The sequence below is a fragment of the Schistocerca nitens genome, chromosome 1 (assembly GCF_023898315.1).
Source record: "Schistocerca nitens isolate TAMUIC-IGC-003100 chromosome 1, iqSchNite1.1, whole genome shotgun sequence".
Classification (NCBI taxonomy): domain Eukaryota; kingdom Metazoa; phylum Arthropoda; class Insecta; order Orthoptera; family Acrididae; genus Schistocerca; species Schistocerca nitens.
The window spans coordinates 1,078,092,287-1,078,111,867 of record NC_064614.1 but is presented as its reverse complement, the minus strand read 5'-3'; the positions used below and the strand labels follow the sequence as shown (position 1 = coordinate 1,078,111,867).

The following is a 19,581-nucleotide window of genomic DNA, read 5'->3' as shown; positions in this document are numbered from 1 at the left end:
TGCACCTTCCGCCGACCACTGGCGACAACATCGATGTACTGTGGAGACCTCACGCCCCACGTGTTGAGCAATTCGGCGGTACGTCCACCCGGCCTCCCGCATGCCCACTATACGCCCTCGCTCAAAGTCCGTCAACTGCACATACGGTTCACGTCCACGCTGTCGCGGCATGGTACCTGTGTTAAAGACTGCGATGGAGCTCCGTATGCCACGGCAAACTGGCTGACACTGACGGCGGCGGTGCACAAATGCTGCGCAGCTAGCGCCATTCGACGGCCAACACCGCGGTTCCTGGTGTGTCCGCTGTGCCGTGCGTGTGATCATTGCTTGTACAGCCCTCTCGCAGTGTCCGGAGCAAGTATGGTGGGTCTGACACACCGGTGTCAATGTGTTCTTTTTTCCATTTCCAGGAGTGTACGTATTTTTCATTTTTTTAATGTTTGACTTTCACTTTATGCCTTCACTGTGGATAACGGAAATAAAAATAAAGGAAAATATTTCAAAAAATATTTGTTGCAAAGCGATTTTTTAACATTACATACCATTTTGTAACAATTTTTCACTTAATTCTTTTCTCGGTCTGTCGGGAAATAATCATTTATGTATAGCAGTTAACCTTGTCAGGACTGATTTTTGACTTGTCTGTGCACGTAACAGAACGTTTCTGACCTTTCTGGTGCGGCGTACTACTGGAACACGGCATGGAATGAAACGTGGGGCGTCAACATCCAAAGAACAAAGATGCTTATCGGATGAGTACAGAAAAAACTGAATTTTCAATTCTGTCTTCATAGTAGTTAAAGTACAATTGAGAGGGACGTCGTTAGAAGACGAATACTTTGAACTAAGACGAAGGCACGATTGGAGAAACTCCAACGTATTTTTAAAATTTCGAGTTACTACGTGGAGAATATCATCTTCTAATTACAACTGTACCACTTTCCTCGCCGTAAATGAGTAGGTATTGTAAGTTGAACACACAGACGCACCCACGCGCGCGCGCGCTTGCACACACACACACACACACACACACACACACACACACACACACACACACACATCGTTCACAGGGGAACACACACACACACACACACACACACATCGTTCACAGGGGACAGTATACTCTTCTGCGACCACTTTCAGTGCTGGCATTACAACGGCAATGACCAGTAGTGAGTGAAATACGCAGTTGACATATGATGCACATAATTTAAGTTCATTACACGATTCTGGAAGAAAGGAAGTTCATATAACTGTTTTAACTGTCGCCTGAATTACATTACCCTACAGCAAGCAGCCCAGGACTGCCGTTTCAGTGGTGTCCTCCGCCATCGTGATCAATGAATCCTGGTGCTTAGCGTCATTCTCTTTTTTCCCCTTGTGAATGAGGGCAGCAGATAATTTAGTGCCAGATATTATGCTGCCTCTCAAAATGAGCAGACCAGCAGTGTGGGTGTCTCGGCCAACAAGAGAGCTCTAAACATCGATGCCGGATTTCATTGTACAACGTTGGCTACACTGGATTTCCGTCTTCCAATGGACTCTTACACATTTTATGTCCCAGAGAGAACACATGAGCTAAGGGATAAACGAGTTTCAAACCTGATGTTGCGCGTGTAAATTACTGCTCGACCGCTGTCGGCAAGAGGGAATTGACTATTTTACTGCTCCTGTTTAGATCGTAAACAGTGCAGCCGAAAACGGAACCCGCAGTCACACGTGTTATGGCTGCCCGCAGGAAACTTTGAACCTACGGGAAAGCAGCAATGACGAGTAATTTTGTACTCAAATGCACTAGCAGTTTTCTGCGAATTCGCTCGAGAAATGTTTATCAGTACCGGCGTAAAATTTAACTCAAATTACATGTTTCTCGTGTTGTTAAGAAGCAAGCCATTATTTTCTGGAATCCTCATGCCATCTTTATGAATATTATGTTGACGCAAAACCATCTAACACGATTAACAGGGTAACGTAAATGTTTTTCGTTCTAAACTCCGAGTTCCCTATGTTAACGACACGAGGTATTCATCTCAAATTTCAACTAGAAATCACGCGGAGGTCGAAGTTGTTCGATATCATACGGTTAGATCTTATAACATTAGAGTATAGATAAGTGAAAGATCGTCATTTGACTCGTTCGATTAATCGCAACACTTTTCTAAATTTCCTCTTGTGTTCCCGGTTTACAGCATACAGTTGAGTTACGTGTCTTAACAACGACAAAACGATTTTATTAGCGTTTGTAAATTAATGAGAACATACTGCTTCATTCAATATTGTCGTAGGGTATATTAAAAATGCTGAGTGTTAAAAGTTGTAAGTAGGCTGTTTAGGTTTTTATGTTGGTAACACCACGTAGCGCTCTGTATGAAAATCACTGACTGTACTGTGTGCAGTCTGTGGCTGGTTTGCATTCTTGGAATATTTGCTAATGTAGTGTTGGGCAGTTGGATGTGAACAGCGCGTAGCGTTGCGCAGTTGGAGGTGAGCCGCCGGCAGTGGTGCATGTGGGGAGAGAGATGGCAGAGTTTTGAGAGCGGGTGATCTGGACGTGTGTCCGTCAGAAAAAGGAAATTTGTAAGACTGGATGTTATATATATATATATACTCCTGGAAATGGAAAAAAGAACACATTGACACCGGTGTGTCAGACCCACCATACTTGCTCCGGACACTGCGAGAGGGCTGTACAAGCAATGATCACACGCACGGCACAGCGGACACACCAGGAACCGCGGTGTTGGCCGTCGAATGGCGCTAGCTGCGCAGCATTTGTGCACCGCCGCCGTCAGTGTCAGCCAGTTTGCCGTAGCATACGGAGCTCCATCTCAGTCTTTAACACTGGTAGCATGCCGCGACAGCGTGGACGTGAACCGTATGTGCAGTCGACGGACTTTGAGCGAGGGCGTATAGTGGGCATGCGGGAGGCCGGGTGGACGTACCGCCGAATTGCTCAACACGTGGGGCGGGAGGTCTCCACAGTACATCGATGTTGTCGCCAGTGGTCGGCGGAAGGTGCACGTGCCCGTCGACCTGGGACCGGACCGCAGCGACGCACGGATGCACGCCAAGACCGTAGGATCCTACGCAGTGCCGTAGGGGACCGCACCGCCACTTCCCAGCAAATTAGGGACACTGTTGCTCCTGGGGTATCGGCGAGGACCATTCGCAACCGTCTTCATGAAGCTGGGCTACGGTCCCGCACACCGTTAGGCCGTCTTCCGCTCACGCCCCAACATCGTGCAGCCCGCCTCCAGTGGTGTCGCGACAGGCGTGAATGGAGGGACGAATGGAGACGTGTCGTCTTCAGCGATGAGAGTCGCTTCTGCCTTGGTGCCAATGATGGTCGTATGCGTGTTTGGCGCCGTGCAGGTGAGCGCCACAATCAGGACTGCATACGACCGAGGCACACAGGGCCAACACCCGGCATCATGGTGTGGGGAGCGATCTCCTACACTGGCCGTACACCACTGGTGATCGTCGAGGGGACACTGAATAGTGCACGGTACATCCAAACCGTCATGGAACCCATCGTTCTACCATTCCTAGACCGGCAAGGCAACCTGCTGTTCCAACTGGACAATGCACGTCCGCATGTATCCCGTGCCACCCAACGTGCTCTAGAAGGTGTAAGTCAACTACCCTGGCCAGCAAGATCTCCGGATCTGTCCCCCATTGAGCATGTTTGGGACTGGATGAAGCGTCGTGTCACGCGGTCTGCACGTCCAGCACGAACGCTGGTCCAACTGAGGCGCCAGGTGCAAATGGCATGGCAAGCCGTTCCACAGGACTACATCCAGCATCTCTACGATCGTCTCCATGGGAAAATAGCAGCCCGCATTGCTGCGAAAGGTGGATATACACTGTACTAGTGCCGACATTGTGCATGCTCTGTTGCCTGTGTCTATGTGCCTGTGGTTCTGTCAGTGTGATCATGTGATGTATCTGACCCCAGGAATGTGTCAATAAAGTTTCCCCTTCCTGGGACAATGAATTCACGGTGTTCTTATTTCAATTTCCAGGAGTGTATATGAGTTTTGAACACTATGAAGGTAAATACATTGGCCGGCCGGGGTTCCCGAGCGGTTCTAGGCGCTACAGTTTGGAACCGCGTGACCACTACGGTCGTAGGTTCGAATCCTGCCTCGGGCATGGGTGTGTGTGATGTCCTTAGGTTAGTTAGGTATAAGTAGTTCTAAGTTCTAGGGGACTGATGACCTCAGAAGTTAAGTCCCCTAGTGCTCAAAGCCATTTTTTTAAAATACATTGTTTGTCCTCCATTAAAATCTTTCATTTGCTAACTGTGCCTATCAGTAGGTAGTGCCTTCAGTAGTTAGAATCTTTTATTTAGCTGGCAGTATTGGCGCTCGCTGTATTGCAGTAGTTCGAGTAACGAAGATTTTTGTGAGGTAAGTGATTCATGAAAGGTATAGGTTATCGTTAGTCAGGGCCATTCTTTTGTAGGGATTATTAAAAGTCAGATTGCGTTGGGCTAAAATTATTGTGCGTCAGTTTAGCGATGATCAGAATAAGTAAAGAGATAAATGTCTGAGTACGTTCTGTTTTGCTCAGCTGTTTGAAAATCAAGTAACTTAGAGGTTTTCCAGCACTGTTATTTATAATTTTCCAAAGGGGCCGTTACAAAGTCCCTGCACGCAGGATTTGGAAATAATGCTGTAGTAAAAAGAGGAAAGTAGCAGTTCTTCTGCGACACGTATTTAGAGTCATTATCGTTCATAACGCTGGAGAAACCATGTATCTATATGTAGGGCTACAACGTCTCTCAATATTGAGAAGCAAGAATTGCTCGATGTCTTCCACTCACTAACGCCTTGTAGTGTTAATGGAAATGTTTAAAGAACATATACAACAATTGTATGGTTACAGTGAATGCTGTCTACTAAGACACTTTTTTTTCGACTCGTCGGCCTTCTGACTGCTCTGGTGTGGTCCACCACGTATTCCTCTCTTGTGTCAACCTCTTCGTTTCACAGCAGCACTTGCACTCTACATCCTCATATATTCGTTGAATGTACAAGAGTTTCCCAGAAAGTAGAGCACCGCATTTTTTCTCCCACAATTCTTTATTGAACATAATGAGATCTACACACACGAAAGAACAGTGTTTTATCTACACATCCTATTTTTCCACGTAATCTCCATCCCGTTCTATGGCGTTCCTCCAGCGCGAAACAAGGGCGTGTAAGCCCCGTCGGTACCAATCCTTGTCCTGATGGATAATTGCATCCATACTTCCTTTGCTAATTGACAGATGCAGCGCCAACTGCCGTGTCACAATGCGTCTGTCCTCGCGAATGACAGCATCAGCTCGCTGCAACATGTGACGTGTGACAGCCATGGATGGTCTCCCCGACCGCTGCAAATCGTGGAGCTCCGCCGAACCGCCTTTTGATGACCTCACCCTCCGTGCCCAGCGACTAACTGTACTGTCGACAGCAGATGCTCCATAGACTTCGCACAAGCGTTTCTGACTATTCCCCACAATTTCTTTCCTTGCAGTGAGAAATTCAATGACGGTACGTTGCTTGTAACGTATATCACGAACAGACGCCATTTTGAAACTGTCCTGCAGCTACGCTATCCGTCGGAAGTGATGGAAACTTGGCGCGCTCACTCTGGAAACTTCAAATAGTACATATTTCTCTTCATTTTATTGTCCTCTACAGCACCGTCTAGTACTGAAACCTGTTACATGTCTAAATAAACATTTCCTGTATCGTCTCGTACTGTAAGGGACATTCAAATGAAAACGAGATATATGGAAAAAGTAAGTAAGCTGTGTATTATTTCAAATGTAGCCACCATAACCGTTGACACATTTATCCCAGTGTGAGACAGAACGGTCAATGCCTTCATGGAAAAATGTTTGCAGTTGTCTACGGAACCGTGATTATGTACAGGCGTGCGTGCACCTTTTTGTCCGGAGGAAATAGATCGCCGCGAATGTCTTTCCTCAGGACACCAAAAAGAATGAAATCGCTTGGGGAGATATAGGGAGTGTATGGAGGACGTGTACGGGCTTCACAGCGAAACTGATGCAACTCTGCCAAAATCAAGATGACCTTTTTCTCTGGCTGAAAGGGACCGCTGCTAATTGGCTTTCTGGAACACGGCGGCATAATTAACGTTCAGCGGTACGCGGACACTTCGCAAAAATTGAAGCGCACCACAAAATCCAAACGCCAAGTAGATTACAGTACACTTGTTCGCCCACTGCTTGAATACTGCTCACCGGTGGGGAATCCGTACCAGATAGGATTGATAGAAGAGATAGAGAAGATCCAACGGAGATCACAGCGCTTCGTTACAGGATCATTTAGTAATCGTGAAAGCGTTACGGAGATGATAAACTCCAGTGGAAGACTCTGCAGGAGAGACGCTCAGTAGCTCGGAGCGGGCTTTTGTTGAAGTTTCGAGAACATACCTTCACCGATGAATCAAGCACTATATTGCTACCTCCTACGTAAATCTCGCGAAGAGACCACGAGGGAGGAGGGGGGGGGGGTCTTTGGGGAAGGAGACCAGACAGCGAGGTCATCGGTCTCATCGGATTAGGGAAGGACGGGGAAGGAAGTCGGCCGTGCCCTTTCAAAGGAACCATCCCGGCATTTGCCTGGAGCGATTAGCGATTTAGGAAAATCACGGAAAAGCTAAATCGGGATGGCAGGACGTGGGATTGATCCGTCGTCCTCCCGAATGCGAGTCCAGTGTCGAAGATACCATGAGGATAAAATCAGAGAGATTAGAGCCCACACAATCTTTCTTTCCACGAACAATACGAGACTGGAATAGAAGGCAGAACCGATAGAGGTACTCAAGGTACCCTCCGCCACACACCGGCAGGTGGCTTGCGGAGTATGGATGTAGATGTAGAATGTTGAGGGACGGCGTCATGCTGTTGCAAGGCAATGCCCGCCCACATGTTGTTAAGGTTTCTTCGACTACGCTGCTGAAGTTTCGCTGGGAAACCATACAGAATCGATTTCTCCCCCTTTCATTTCCATAATTTTGATGCTCCGAATTAGTGGGCGTCGATTTACTGCAGACGAAGAGGTGCACGCCCGGTTACAATTACGATTTCGTACGAACCGCAAACATTTTTTCATGAAGGCACTGGCCTTCCTGCCATGTGTATGCTCGCGTCATACGCATCTTCAAGTGGAACGTGACTTTGATCACTCGGCTTAGTTCTGTGTACACGCAGTGCGGTGGTAATTTCCAAAGCTTTTATAATGACTGAGTCATACAGCACACTAGCGAACCCAGTAATGTTTGGCTAATTGCTAAATATGTGTGGGAATTGGATATACGATTTAATCTAGAGTATCCGTGGGAATTGTGTCAGGACATACATTTCGGCTCCTCCTTGCGACTTGGCTCATTTTGAGGTATGGAACTCGAAATTATAATAAACAGGGCAGGGCCGCTTCGAGAACATACAGAATGTCCATAAAGTCCCTTTACAACTTCAAAATTTTATTACAACGGCAGTTGAAATATTTAAACAAAATTTCTTTCATTGTAATCACTGTTTAAAAAAGTTTTTATATATACTACATTTTTGTGTTTCAGACACTCTGTTGATGGAAGGAACTGAACCTCTATGAAATGGCAACTCCTCAAGGGAAGGCACAATGCGTGTCCTGGTTTATTGAGGAAAAATCGGATGTTCATATCAACGAAACTTCAGAACGAAGTATCGAAGAGATCCACCATCGCGCCCTTCAATACATGCATGGCACAAAAAATTTATGGAGACAGGGGCAGTGTTGGATAAAGGAAGGAGAGGGTGAAAAGAACGTCCGAGGAAAATATCGATCTCGTTTTAAACCTTTTCACTCGTTGACCTACGAAGTCCATCCGCACTGCTGCCACGTTCAACTGTGCCTAAGGTCCTCCACAAGAACTTACGGTTGTACGCTTACAAACTGCAACTGTTAAAGGCACTTGAGACAAATGACAAGCCAAAACGGACAGAGTTTGCACTCAACATGCTGGGAAGCCTTTCGGAGGATGAAGAATTCCTCCAGCAAGTTTGTTTCAAAGACGAGGAAACTTTTCATGTTTCTGGGACATCAAACAGACACAATATGAGAAACTGGGGATGTGAACACTCCCATGTCACTAGGGACCTTCACCGGGATAGTCCAAAAGTGAATGTGTGGTGTGGAATCATGTGGTGTGGAATCATGTGCAGCCGAATAAGTGGTCCATTTTTCTTCAATGAGTCAACAATTAGTGCAGATGTTACCTTGACCTTCTGACCGAATATGTAGCACCATATCATTTTCCAGGATATGGTGCACCACCACATTGGGGAATGCATGTTCGTCGGTTCCTCAATGAAACATTTCCAGGCGGATGGATTGTGAGGGATGAGCCAATTCCTTGGCCACGGCGTTCGCCAGATATCACTCTCTTGGACTTTTTTTATGGGGGTATGTAAAAGATATCGTGTATCAAACACAGATACGGAACATTGCTGACTTGAAGCAAAGGATTCGTAATGTCATTGCCACCACTGATGACGCTATGCTACAGCGAACATGGCAAGAAATCGAGTATCGTCGTGACGTGCTTCGTGCAACTAAAGGCGCCCATATAGAGGTCCATTAAACACTGTCAAAAAAACTTTTATAAACACTTATTACAATAAAAGAAATGTTGTTAAAAATTTCAACAACTGCCGTTGTAATAAAATTTTGAAGTTGTAAAGGGACTTTATGGACACCCTGTATTTCCAGACAAACTATATTTAATTTCCTCTTTAAGGTTTTTTAAATTTTTTGTACACAGTCAATTTTTCCGCTTTAGATACGGTGTGACAACCAGTGAACCAGTGAAATGAAATGAGCGTATGGCGTGGCTGGCCGGGAGGCTCCCTCCGGGGAAGTTCGCCCGCCAAATGCAAGTCTTATTTCATCCGACGCCACATTGGGCGACTTGAGCGCCGATGACGAGGATGAAATGATTATGAGTACAACACAACACCCAGTCCCCGAAAGGAGAAAATCTCCAACCCGGCCGGGAATCGAACCCGGGCCCGCTTGCATAAGCACGTTACCACCCAGCTATGCAGGCGGACAACGAACCAGTGAAACGGCAGCGTAAAACTGGCCACGATAAAAACACTCTTATCGTAAATCGATTCCAACGAATCTGAATGGCCGACCATGATCCTTCTTTATTGTTACTGAAACCAAAATCTTGATTCGGTTAAACTGAATGGGTAAATCGGTAGGAGTGACTAGAATAGGGGGTATGAGAGAGACCTCTCCAGCTGCTGGGTCTGTCAATATTGTAGCTTCAACGACATTACTTCAAGTTTCAATCCGCGAACGGATAGAATCACAAAGTTTCTGAAGATTCAGAATACGCATTAGTATCAGACACACATATAATTTTCATAATATACAGGTACTCTGTTAAAACTGACTGCGAGGAGCAAAACAAAATAGCACATTGTTGTGTACACAGTTTTTGTAACTACATGAAAGAGAGCGAAGCTGCATATTTTCACAGTATTGCAGTCTCCCTCCCGCAGTCGGTTTTAGCAGAAAACCTGCACATTGTATAAAAAATTATACCACCTATGTCCGTCCGACAGTTTTTTAGAGAATCGTGTGAAAATTTTGAAGTAAATCGGTCAAAAACTCTCCGAGGGTTTTGCTAACAACGGTTCCCCCTTCGAATATTACACTCATACATAATATATGGCCTATGCCCGTCTGAATGTTTATTAGAGTATTGTGTAAAAAATTGAAGTAAATCGGTCAAGTACTTTAGGATGTTTTTGCTAAATACAACGTACGTTCACCCTTTATATACTCACACACACACGCACACGCACACGCACACGCACACGCACACGCACACACACACACACACACACAATACCGCAAACTGCAAGCTCTACTTAAGCTTGCGAGCAAGGACCAAAGTCTTTACCAATCCGCCTGCCTCCTGTACGAACTGAGGATGACCTAAGAAAGCAAGCGATAACAGTCACTGATACCGACATGAGCCATAATTTGAAGATGACTGCACCCTGTATCTTCAGTAGCTGCATGCAGGGCCTCTTCCACATCTCGGATGAGGCACCCGGCAGATGTACCGAGTGCACAATCCTGAACGCTGCTTCCCTAAGGGGTCCATTACGCGTCTACCTAGCAAACCCTTCTCCCCGTGTGGCTACCCCGATACTGTTGATGAATAGGCTGTTTGTTTAGTCGTAGGGCGATTGGTTAGAGATGGGGTAACAGACTCATTTCAACAACTGGAGGCCAGTCGATTGTTTCATCGTTCACTCTAAAAATCTCCTGTGTTTTTTGCTACACAGGAGAAAAATAAACTACAGATGGAAACCCGTGTCCTAAACAGTCACCCATCAAGTCACAGAAGCACAAAATTCATAGGAGATACGGCCTGTCAACGCAACAGCTACTCCACTGCCGATCGTAGCATTCATTCGCAGTCACTGAATAATAAACAGCATTGCCAGATGTTTCCCCTACAGTCGGTTGATATACACAGTCACGTTTGCTGCCAAAGGGATGGCCTAGTGTCCGACACCGGCTCCTGTAACTTCGACGCTCGGTAGCGTCGTATTAAGAAGAACAAAGATCTGTTCTCATGCTTCAGGAAAGAAAGATGAAAAAAGGAATGTTACCAGAGCACTGTGAACACAAAGGTATTAATAAAGCAACTCATGAAATACCTGAACTGTGGTTTTTAAGGTGCACTTCTCTCAGCTGGCAGGCTTTTGTCAGGGCAATTCACCACTCCATCACACCAAGGAGGAAATTTCAGTCCTGTAAGAAGAAAAATCCCAAGTAACAAAAACTACAATAAAACAATGAAATAAAAGGTGCCGTAAGAGAAAAAAAATCTCTCTCTACTCTCTAGGTAATAACGGGCAAAACTTGGCCCCTAAAACGACTATTCTGTAATGAAACATCAGTCGCATTTCTGAAGCCACAAAATGACGTTAATTCAAAGGGCTTGACCACGTGGGGTAATGCACTGATGAAGGCAACGGAACTGCGTCTAGGAGAAGCAGATTTACGACCTCGTCCGACCACTCAGATTTAGATTTTCCGCTGTTTGTTTAAATTAATATGAATACCCTGAAGAGGTCACGTCCAGTTTCCTGCTTCATATCTTGCATTCCGATCTTTTCCACCGCATCTTCTACAGGACAAAACAATGATCTTTCTTGTAAGCGAGAGAATTGGGAAAATTGGCAACATCGGTCGTAAGAGGTATGAAATTATTTATTACAGCAAATCGATTTCAGTCACTGTATGACCATCTTCAGTGTTAAAAAAACTGTAAGACATAAAGTCAGACATAATAAATGATTCCAAACGTCTTACGACCATGCTACCAATTTTCTTGTTTACAATACTAATATTGGGGTCGTTGAGCAGATGGTTCCCAACGGAATCCAACCTCAAAAAAATTATTCCGTCTTTTGCCCATGGGATCTCATCAGGCTATTTAAATTTGAAGCTGTCATTTCCACCTGCTTAACTGATTGATGACGTAATTGATTACCATGTTGTGTTGTCGTCATCACCATCTCATCATCATCGACTCGCAAGTCGCCCAATGTGGCGTCACCTGAAATAAGACTTGCGACCCGGCGGCCGTATCTCCCAGTATGGGGCCTCCCAGCCATCAATGCCACACCATCATTTCATTTTATTTGAAGTTGTCATATTTCACAGAGTTTAAATGACTCGCACGGGCAAGAAACTCGAGAGAGATTTCCTCGGCGACAAGTTTCAGCTCTGTGCGTCAAATAACGGTATGTTCGTTTCATAACGTATGTGCTCCCTACCAAGCACTTCGTAGACCTTCAGTTCTTACTTTACCGACAACGCAGTGTGCTTCAAAGACCTGTACCACAACACTGAGGAATTCATCCTCCGATTGTTACTTGATTCTTCATTTATGCGGTAACTTGAAAATAACAACCAGTATCGACCTTTGCTTACAAAATATATTTTGCAGATAATGTGTTAAGAAAGTGAAACGAACATGTGACCACTGTACACAGTGCTACAAGTTACCCCAAAGTCGTAACACAACACACACACATGAAACTCTAACACATGAAAATCTACATGATGATGGAGATTTGAACCTTCGAAACGCGTCGTGGATACAAATAACAGTGGCTGGTATCAGTAAACTGGTTGTTTCATTCGATATCAATAACAGTCACGATAAAGCCTAGCCTAAAATGCCCCCATTTAAAATTACATATTGACTTGTTGATCGTCACAGCACATTCGCTTTTCTTTGATTTGCTTTCTTTGGTTCAAATGGCTCTGAGCACTATGGGACTTAACAGCCATGGTCATCAGTCCCCTAGAACTTAGAACTACTTAAACCTAACTAACCTAAGGACATCACACAACACCCAGCCATCACGAGGCAGAGAAAATCCCTGACCCCGCCGGGAATCGAATCCGGGAACCCGGGCGTGGGAAGCGAGAACGCTACCACACGACCACGAGATGCGGGCTTGCTTTCTTTCTCGATAGTGTTATGCACTCGGTACCAAAGCTTCTTTGGTTGAAATGGTTCTGAGCACTATGGGACTTAACATCTCAGGTCATCAATCCCCAGAACTAAGAACTAATTAAACTTAACTAACATCACACACATCCATGCCCGAGGCAGGATTCGAATCTGCGACCGTGGCGGCCGCGCGGTTCCAGACTGAAGCGCCTAGAACCCCTAGGCCACACCGGCCGGCAAAGCTTCTTTCTCTGCTTGTTGAAAAGTATCTAACCAAGATATGAAAAGTACAGTAACATTTAATTTTGTAAATTATATACGATAACATCCTTTTTGTTAAATTTTTGCAGTTACGATAACAAGGTATTTGGAAAACATCTAACTTTTCTAGCGTCTCGATTCTGCTTAACATTCAAGTCGTACTTTCTGAAAACTGAGTTACATAAGAAAAGAAAAATCTTCCGACTGATTTAAGATGTTTTTCTTGTTGCATAAATACCTAAACATGTTTCAATGAAACATCGATCCAGCAGTGGATCTTAAACGCGTAAATATGTTTTGTTATCCCTTGCAATCATTAGTTGGCACTCGTTTACTTTGCAGAAACTTCAAGTAATACGCAACACATGGCAAGTTGGAAATATGAACTAGTATGATACTGTCACGAGTATATGCCCACGTTTAAGATGTTTACCTTTTTATTAAAAGGTGTCCTACTGGTAGTAACGGACTCATTCTACAAATATTTTTCCCGTAAAATGGACTCCTTTACTTCAGGTGTCATAAAAATTTTTGGTCGGATCTTGTAAAAAAAAATTGGACCAATGGTGGACCACTGCCACATAAGTCTAACAAGAGGATAAAACAGAAACAGTTATACATCATCAGTACAGAAGATCGCGGTCAACGGCCGACCTACAGTTCTCAGGATGACCTTGGCAAAAGGTGTCACAGAACGCAGTCCGCTGACGTAACACTACAGCAATATTATGTACGAGTATACTGCACCTTCTACGCTACTCCGGAAGACATGTTTCACTATGGGTCAAGAAGACACGTCATGTATCTTCAATGTAATAGACGATTTGACCCTATGTAAGGCGCCGCTGTTATCAAGCTGCAATAGGCATTTCCGTATACATTTTAACTGGCTTAAGGACCGTCATTGACACTGCAGCCGCTAAGAGAGTCCTGGAGTTACGACTAACATCAAATCAAGGCACTGGAGACGAAAAGAAACGTAACGATCTGCAATCATGTTTTTACTGCGAAGAACAAAACTTCGAGTTGTGTTCCAGACGTTCTTATGTGGGTTGAATGCGATAATAACAGATTAACAGCCATTTCACAACCAGAAATTTTATTTGAGGGCTCCAACATTTGCTGTACCTTGGCACTGAAAAATCGTTACTGGAACTACTTCTATCTCGACTCCCTGTTAAAGTTGTAAATCGCCTCTCTCTGCAAATATAAAAGAACGTGCAAGCACGAACGCGCGCAGACACATACACACACACACACACACACACACACACACACACACACACACACACATGAGCATGGGCACCGGGAAGTTTATATCATTGCTTTTGAGGGATTTGCATAAAACAAACTTTTCCACTTGTAACTAACAGAGGATACTGCACTCACAAGAAACAGTTATGACTTATCTAGCTCACATTGCTCCCAAACCTATAACTTTGATTGAATTGATCATATTTAGCTGTACGGGAGAAATTGCAGAATTAGAATAAAGAAATTTACACAAAATAATAACAACATAAGAAACGACAAAAGGAACGATATTACATCCAATCATTTAAGAGGACACGATGAAAAGGAGACAAAATATGTGAAGCGCAAATACTCATTATACTTTCGGATTCAGTTTTAGAAACAGTTGCGGAAAAGTGTTCCGCTCATTTCAAAGTCTGTCAATTGATGAAGCAGTACACAAGTTATAGTAGCCTATCACGAGTAGTTATAGTGTAATCTGCACGTGAAGTACTGAAAATCAAAGTTAGGTACACTGAAACTAAAGCACTTTATATAGAAGTGAAAAATTAATAATTTATAAGGAATCATAACGCATCGGCGAAATTGTTTTCTTCGTTCTAAGTGATCTTCCTCTTTCGTTTCTTTGCTCCCTTCTCAGTTGTAGCTTCTATTTTTTTCAGCTGGAGAGCAACCCTCTGTCTGCATGCGCAAGATGCTCCTTGTCAGTAGTGAAAAGCGGCTTACTATAATTTCTTCGTTACTGTTAATTCTCCTTCCTACACCGTAACTGAGGGGCTCGATCCTTTCCTACTTTCCTCATTTTCAATTATCTGTATATCTGCCTTATGCTGGCCCAATATCCGGAAAGATAAGGAAACTCATACGGGAACATGGCATCCGGTGTATTTCGCTCCCGTCAACTAAGATAAAGACTGTTGTCTGTAACGTTAAAGGTGATCTAGGTCTCAATGTGGCGTATCTTACTTGGGGCAGACTATCAGAACAGGAGAGGTACAAGGAACAGTAGCGGCACAAACGACTAAAACAACCGTACAAATCAGCTGTCGCCGAGCACTGCCTTGAGTGTAATCACGAAATATGATGAGACCAGCATCGTGGCGCAAACGCCAATTTTCTGGGGCACCAGAACTAAGGAGTCTATCAAAATAAATGTCAGTAAACCTAATAAACAGGGATAGAGGTTTCAGTTTAAATAACTCTCGGGGTCTGGCACTCAGTTTATTAAAAGCTCGCTGACCATCACATCCATCAGAGTCGGAAAACGCTGAGGAAATTTGCGTTTCACAGAGTATCAGCGTGCGATCTGTCCAACAAAAGAACATCAAAGGGCGCAGTCGACGTCGGGAATCGAACTCGGCTATAAACAGCGGCGCGAGACCAACAATAGCTGACAGTCTGGTTGGAGTCCACGCAGATGTTACACATAATAGCAAAACTCGCAGCACGTGAAGAAGACAGCTGCGCCGGTCGTAGAAATATTGCGCAGAAAATGGAAACGACAGTTCGGCTGAACACCCGGAAAGTCCGTATTAAACAATCTGCACATGCTTCTAACAAAGTAACACAGCAGCATGAAATTTAAAACACAGCGGTGTCAGCCCGTAATCGAAGATTCAACAAAGTGTCAAAGTTTAAAACTAGATAAATACATCGTAGGTTGAACAACTCCGGCAGGAGAGGACGCTGCATACGTTCCAATACCCTTGAAAACCAGTACAAAAGCATTAGAAGCAGAAAAGACCAAGATGTAACCATTTTCCTACCCTGAATTCATTAGCATATTTGGCACAACAACAAAAATTGATTTTGACTTCAATTTATTCCGCCCTGCACATTTTAAAATAACATTGCCGAGTTAGAAGACAAAATTGTGGAGCATGTGAGTTGTCACTCAATACGAACAAATCGTACCATACTCAGCAAGCCCTTACGTATCACAGTATCTTTATGGTCGAAGACTGTAGCTCCTGAGCTTTGATAAACCAGTGCCGCGCGGAATTAGCCGGCTGGTTCCGGCGGAGGTTCGAGTCCTACCTTGGGCATGGATGTGTGTGTTTGTCCTTAGAATAATTTAGGTTAAGTAGTGTGTAAGCTTAGGGACTGATGACTTAGCAGTTAAGTCCCATAAGATTTTACATACATTTGAACATTTTGATAAACCAGTACGTCCTACCATCAAAGTCCACGGTACATTCAAAATCAAAGAGTACGTTGTAGTTGTGGTCTTCAGTGGGAAGACTGGTCTGATGTACCTCTCCAAGCTCTTCTGTTCTATGCAAGCATCTCTCTCTCTCTCTCTCTTCATAACTACTGCAACCTACACCACCCTGAAGCAAATTACTGTAGTCAAGCATTGCAACCCCCCCCCCCCCCCCCCGTGTTCTATCATCTTTTAGTCAATTTATTACTTTTTCCCCGATTCGATCCAATACTTCTTCTTTACTTATCTTACCTACCCTGTATCTTACCTAAAAATATAGCACCATTCTTATCCATCATTGATCAGACATCATTGGAATAGCGGAAAGTTCCACGGGACTGGAAGAAGGCCCAGGTCATAGCAATCTATAAAAAGGGCAGAAAATTGGATGCACATACTTACCGCCAATTTCACTGACATCGATTTGTTGTAGAATCATGGAACATACACTCCTGGAAATGGAAAAAAGAACACATTGACACCGGTGTGTCAGACCCACCATACTTGCTCCGGACACTGCGAGAGGGCTGTACAAGCAATGATCACACGCACGGCACAGCGGACACACCAGGAACCGCGGTGTTATCCGTCGAATGGCGCTAGCTGCGCAGCATTTGTGCACCGCCGCCGTCAGTGTCAGCCAGTTTGCCGTGGCATACGGAGCTCCATCGCAGTCTTTAACACTGGTAGCATGCCGCGACAGCGTGGACGTGAACCGTATGTGCAGTTGACGGACTTTGAGCGAGGGCGTATAGTGGGCATGCGGGAGGCCGTGTGGACGTACCGCCGAATTGCTCAACACGTGGGGCGTGAGGTCTCCACAGTACATCGATGTTGTCGCCAGTGGTCGGCGGAAGGTGCATGTGCCCGTCGACCTGGGACCGGACCGCAGCGACGCACGGATGCACGCCAAGACCGTAGGAACCTACGCAGTGCCGTAGGGGACCGCACCGCCACTTCCCAGCAAATTAGGGACACTGTTGCTCCTGGGGTATCGGCGAGGACCATTCGCAACCGTCTCCATGAAGCTGGGCTACGGTCCCGCACACCGTTAGGCCGTCTTCCGCTCACGCCCCAACATCGTGCAGCCCGCCTCCAGTGGTGTCGCGACAGGCGTGAATGGAGGGACGAATGGAGACGTGTCGTCTTCAGCGATGAGAGTCGCTTCTGCCTTGGTGCCAATGATGGTCGTATGCGTGTTTGGCGCCGTGCAGGTGAGCGCCACAATCAGGACTGCATACGACCGAGGCACACAGGGCCAACACCCGGCATCATGGTGTGGGGAGCGATCTCCTACACTGGCCGTACACCACTGGTGATCGTCGAGGGGACACTGAATAGTGCACGGTACATACAAACCGTCATCGAACCCATCGTTCTACCATTCCTAGACCGGCAAGGGAACTTGCTGTTCCAACAGGACAATGCACGTCCGCATGTATCCCGTGTCACCCAACGTGCTCTAGAAGGTGTAAGTCAACTACCCTGGCCAGCAAGATCTCCGGATCTGTCCCCCATTGAGCATGTTTGGGACTGGATGAAGCGTCGTCTCACGCGGTCTGCACGTCCAGCACGAACGCTGGTCCAACTGAGGCGCCAGGTGGAAATGGCATGGCAAGCCGTTCCACAGGACTACATCCAGCATCTGTACGATCGTCTCCATGGGAGAATAGCAGCCTGCATTGCTGCGAAAGGTGGATATACACTGTACTAGTGCCGACATTGTGCATGCTCTGTTGCCTGTGTCTATGTGCCTGTGGTTCTGTCAGTGTGATCATGTGATGTATCTGACCCCAGGAATGTGTCAATAAAGTTTCCCCTTCCTGGGACAATGAATTCACGGTGTTCTTATTTCAATTTCCAGGAGTGTATTTTGTGTTCAGACATAGTGACCTTACTAGACTCTGAGAAGCTCATCTGTAGAAACCAGCACTTTTTCAGGAAACAGCGGTCATGCGAGTCACAGTTGGCCCTCTTTGTGCATGATATACAACAGGCTCTAGATACCGGCTCCCAGGTTGATGCCATATTCTCGACTTTAGAAAGGCGTTCGACTCAGTTCCGCACTGTCGCTTACTCCAAAAATCGCGCGCTTACGGCCTATCCGATGACATATGGGGTTGGATAGATAGTTTTCTAACAGACAGGGAACAGTATGTCGTCATGAACGGAGTGACTTCAACAGAAACAAGCGTAATTTCAGGTGTGCCCCAGGGCAGTGTAGTAAGTTCGCTGCTTAATACGATTTACATAAAAGATCTGGTTGATGGTATTGACAGTGGCATTAGACTGACGATGATGCTGTAGTCTACAGGAAAGTAGTATCACATGAAAGTTGTGAGCAAATCAATGAGGATTTGAAGAAAATAAATGCGTGGAGTAATGACTGGCAGTTATCTCCCAATATTAGTAAGTGTAACCTACAACTTATAACCAGGCCAAAATCCCTGTTGATGAACGAGTACCAAATAAATGCCTAGTCTTTGGAAGCGGTAATATCCGTCAAGTATCTGGGTGTGACTATTCGAAATGATCTCAAATGGAATGATCAGATTACACAAGTAACGGGCAAGGCGAACTCTAGTTTGCGGTTTATTTGGTAGAATCCTGAAGCGATGCAGTCCTTCAACAGAGGAAATAGCTTACCATACGTTAGTTCATCCAGTCTTAGAGTATTGTTCGTCTTTATGGGACCCTTACCTTTTGGATCTTAGTCAAGAGATTGAGAAGGTCCAAAGAAGAGCGGTAAGATTCGTGACTGGTTCATTTAGCCATCGCGAGAGCGTTACAAATCTCATAGAAAGTTTGAAGTGGGACACACTAGCAGACAGACGGCGCGCTAAGCGGAAGGGGCTGCTCACTAAATTCCGAAATCTGATCTTCGCTGAGGATGTAGAGTATATATTATTACCACCAAATTTCAAATCGCGCAATGATCACCTTTCAAAGATAAGGGAAATTAGAGCTCGTACTGAGGCGTTCAGACAGTCATTCCTTCGCGCGATCGGCGAGTGGAACAGACGTGGGGAAATATGACTTTGGCGCGAATTGTGCCCTCCGTCACACACCGCTTGGTGGCTAGCGGAGTATAAATGTAGATGTAGATGTAGATGAGGCAATACCAATGGGTTACACTAGACAACATTTTTGTTGCATTGCTATCAGTAATTGTTCTTACTACATTTAAGGGTGGTTATTTCAGATCTGAGGTCGGTTTTCTGCTGAAAGCTCCTTTTTTCCCAATCGCCAAATGCCAATATTTTTTATTTCTATCATTAAATCATAATGTGGGCGGATAAATATTTAACTGTCTT

At 45.2% G+C, this 19,581-nt stretch overlaps 1 protein-coding gene across 1 annotated transcript in view; it reads right to left on the bottom strand.

Annotated features, from left to right (window-relative positions):
- The window catches only part of LOC126227854 (zinc finger protein 628), an 830,164-nt gene that overhangs the window by 708,033 nt on the left and 102,550 nt on the right, over window positions 1–19,581 (bottom strand). Inside the window, exon 2 of the mRNA XM_049942260.1 lies at window positions 10,739–10,832. The gene's annotated coding sequence lies outside the window, so the exon portion shown is untranslated. The remainder of the gene's footprint in view (window positions 1–10,738; window positions 10,833–19,581) is intronic.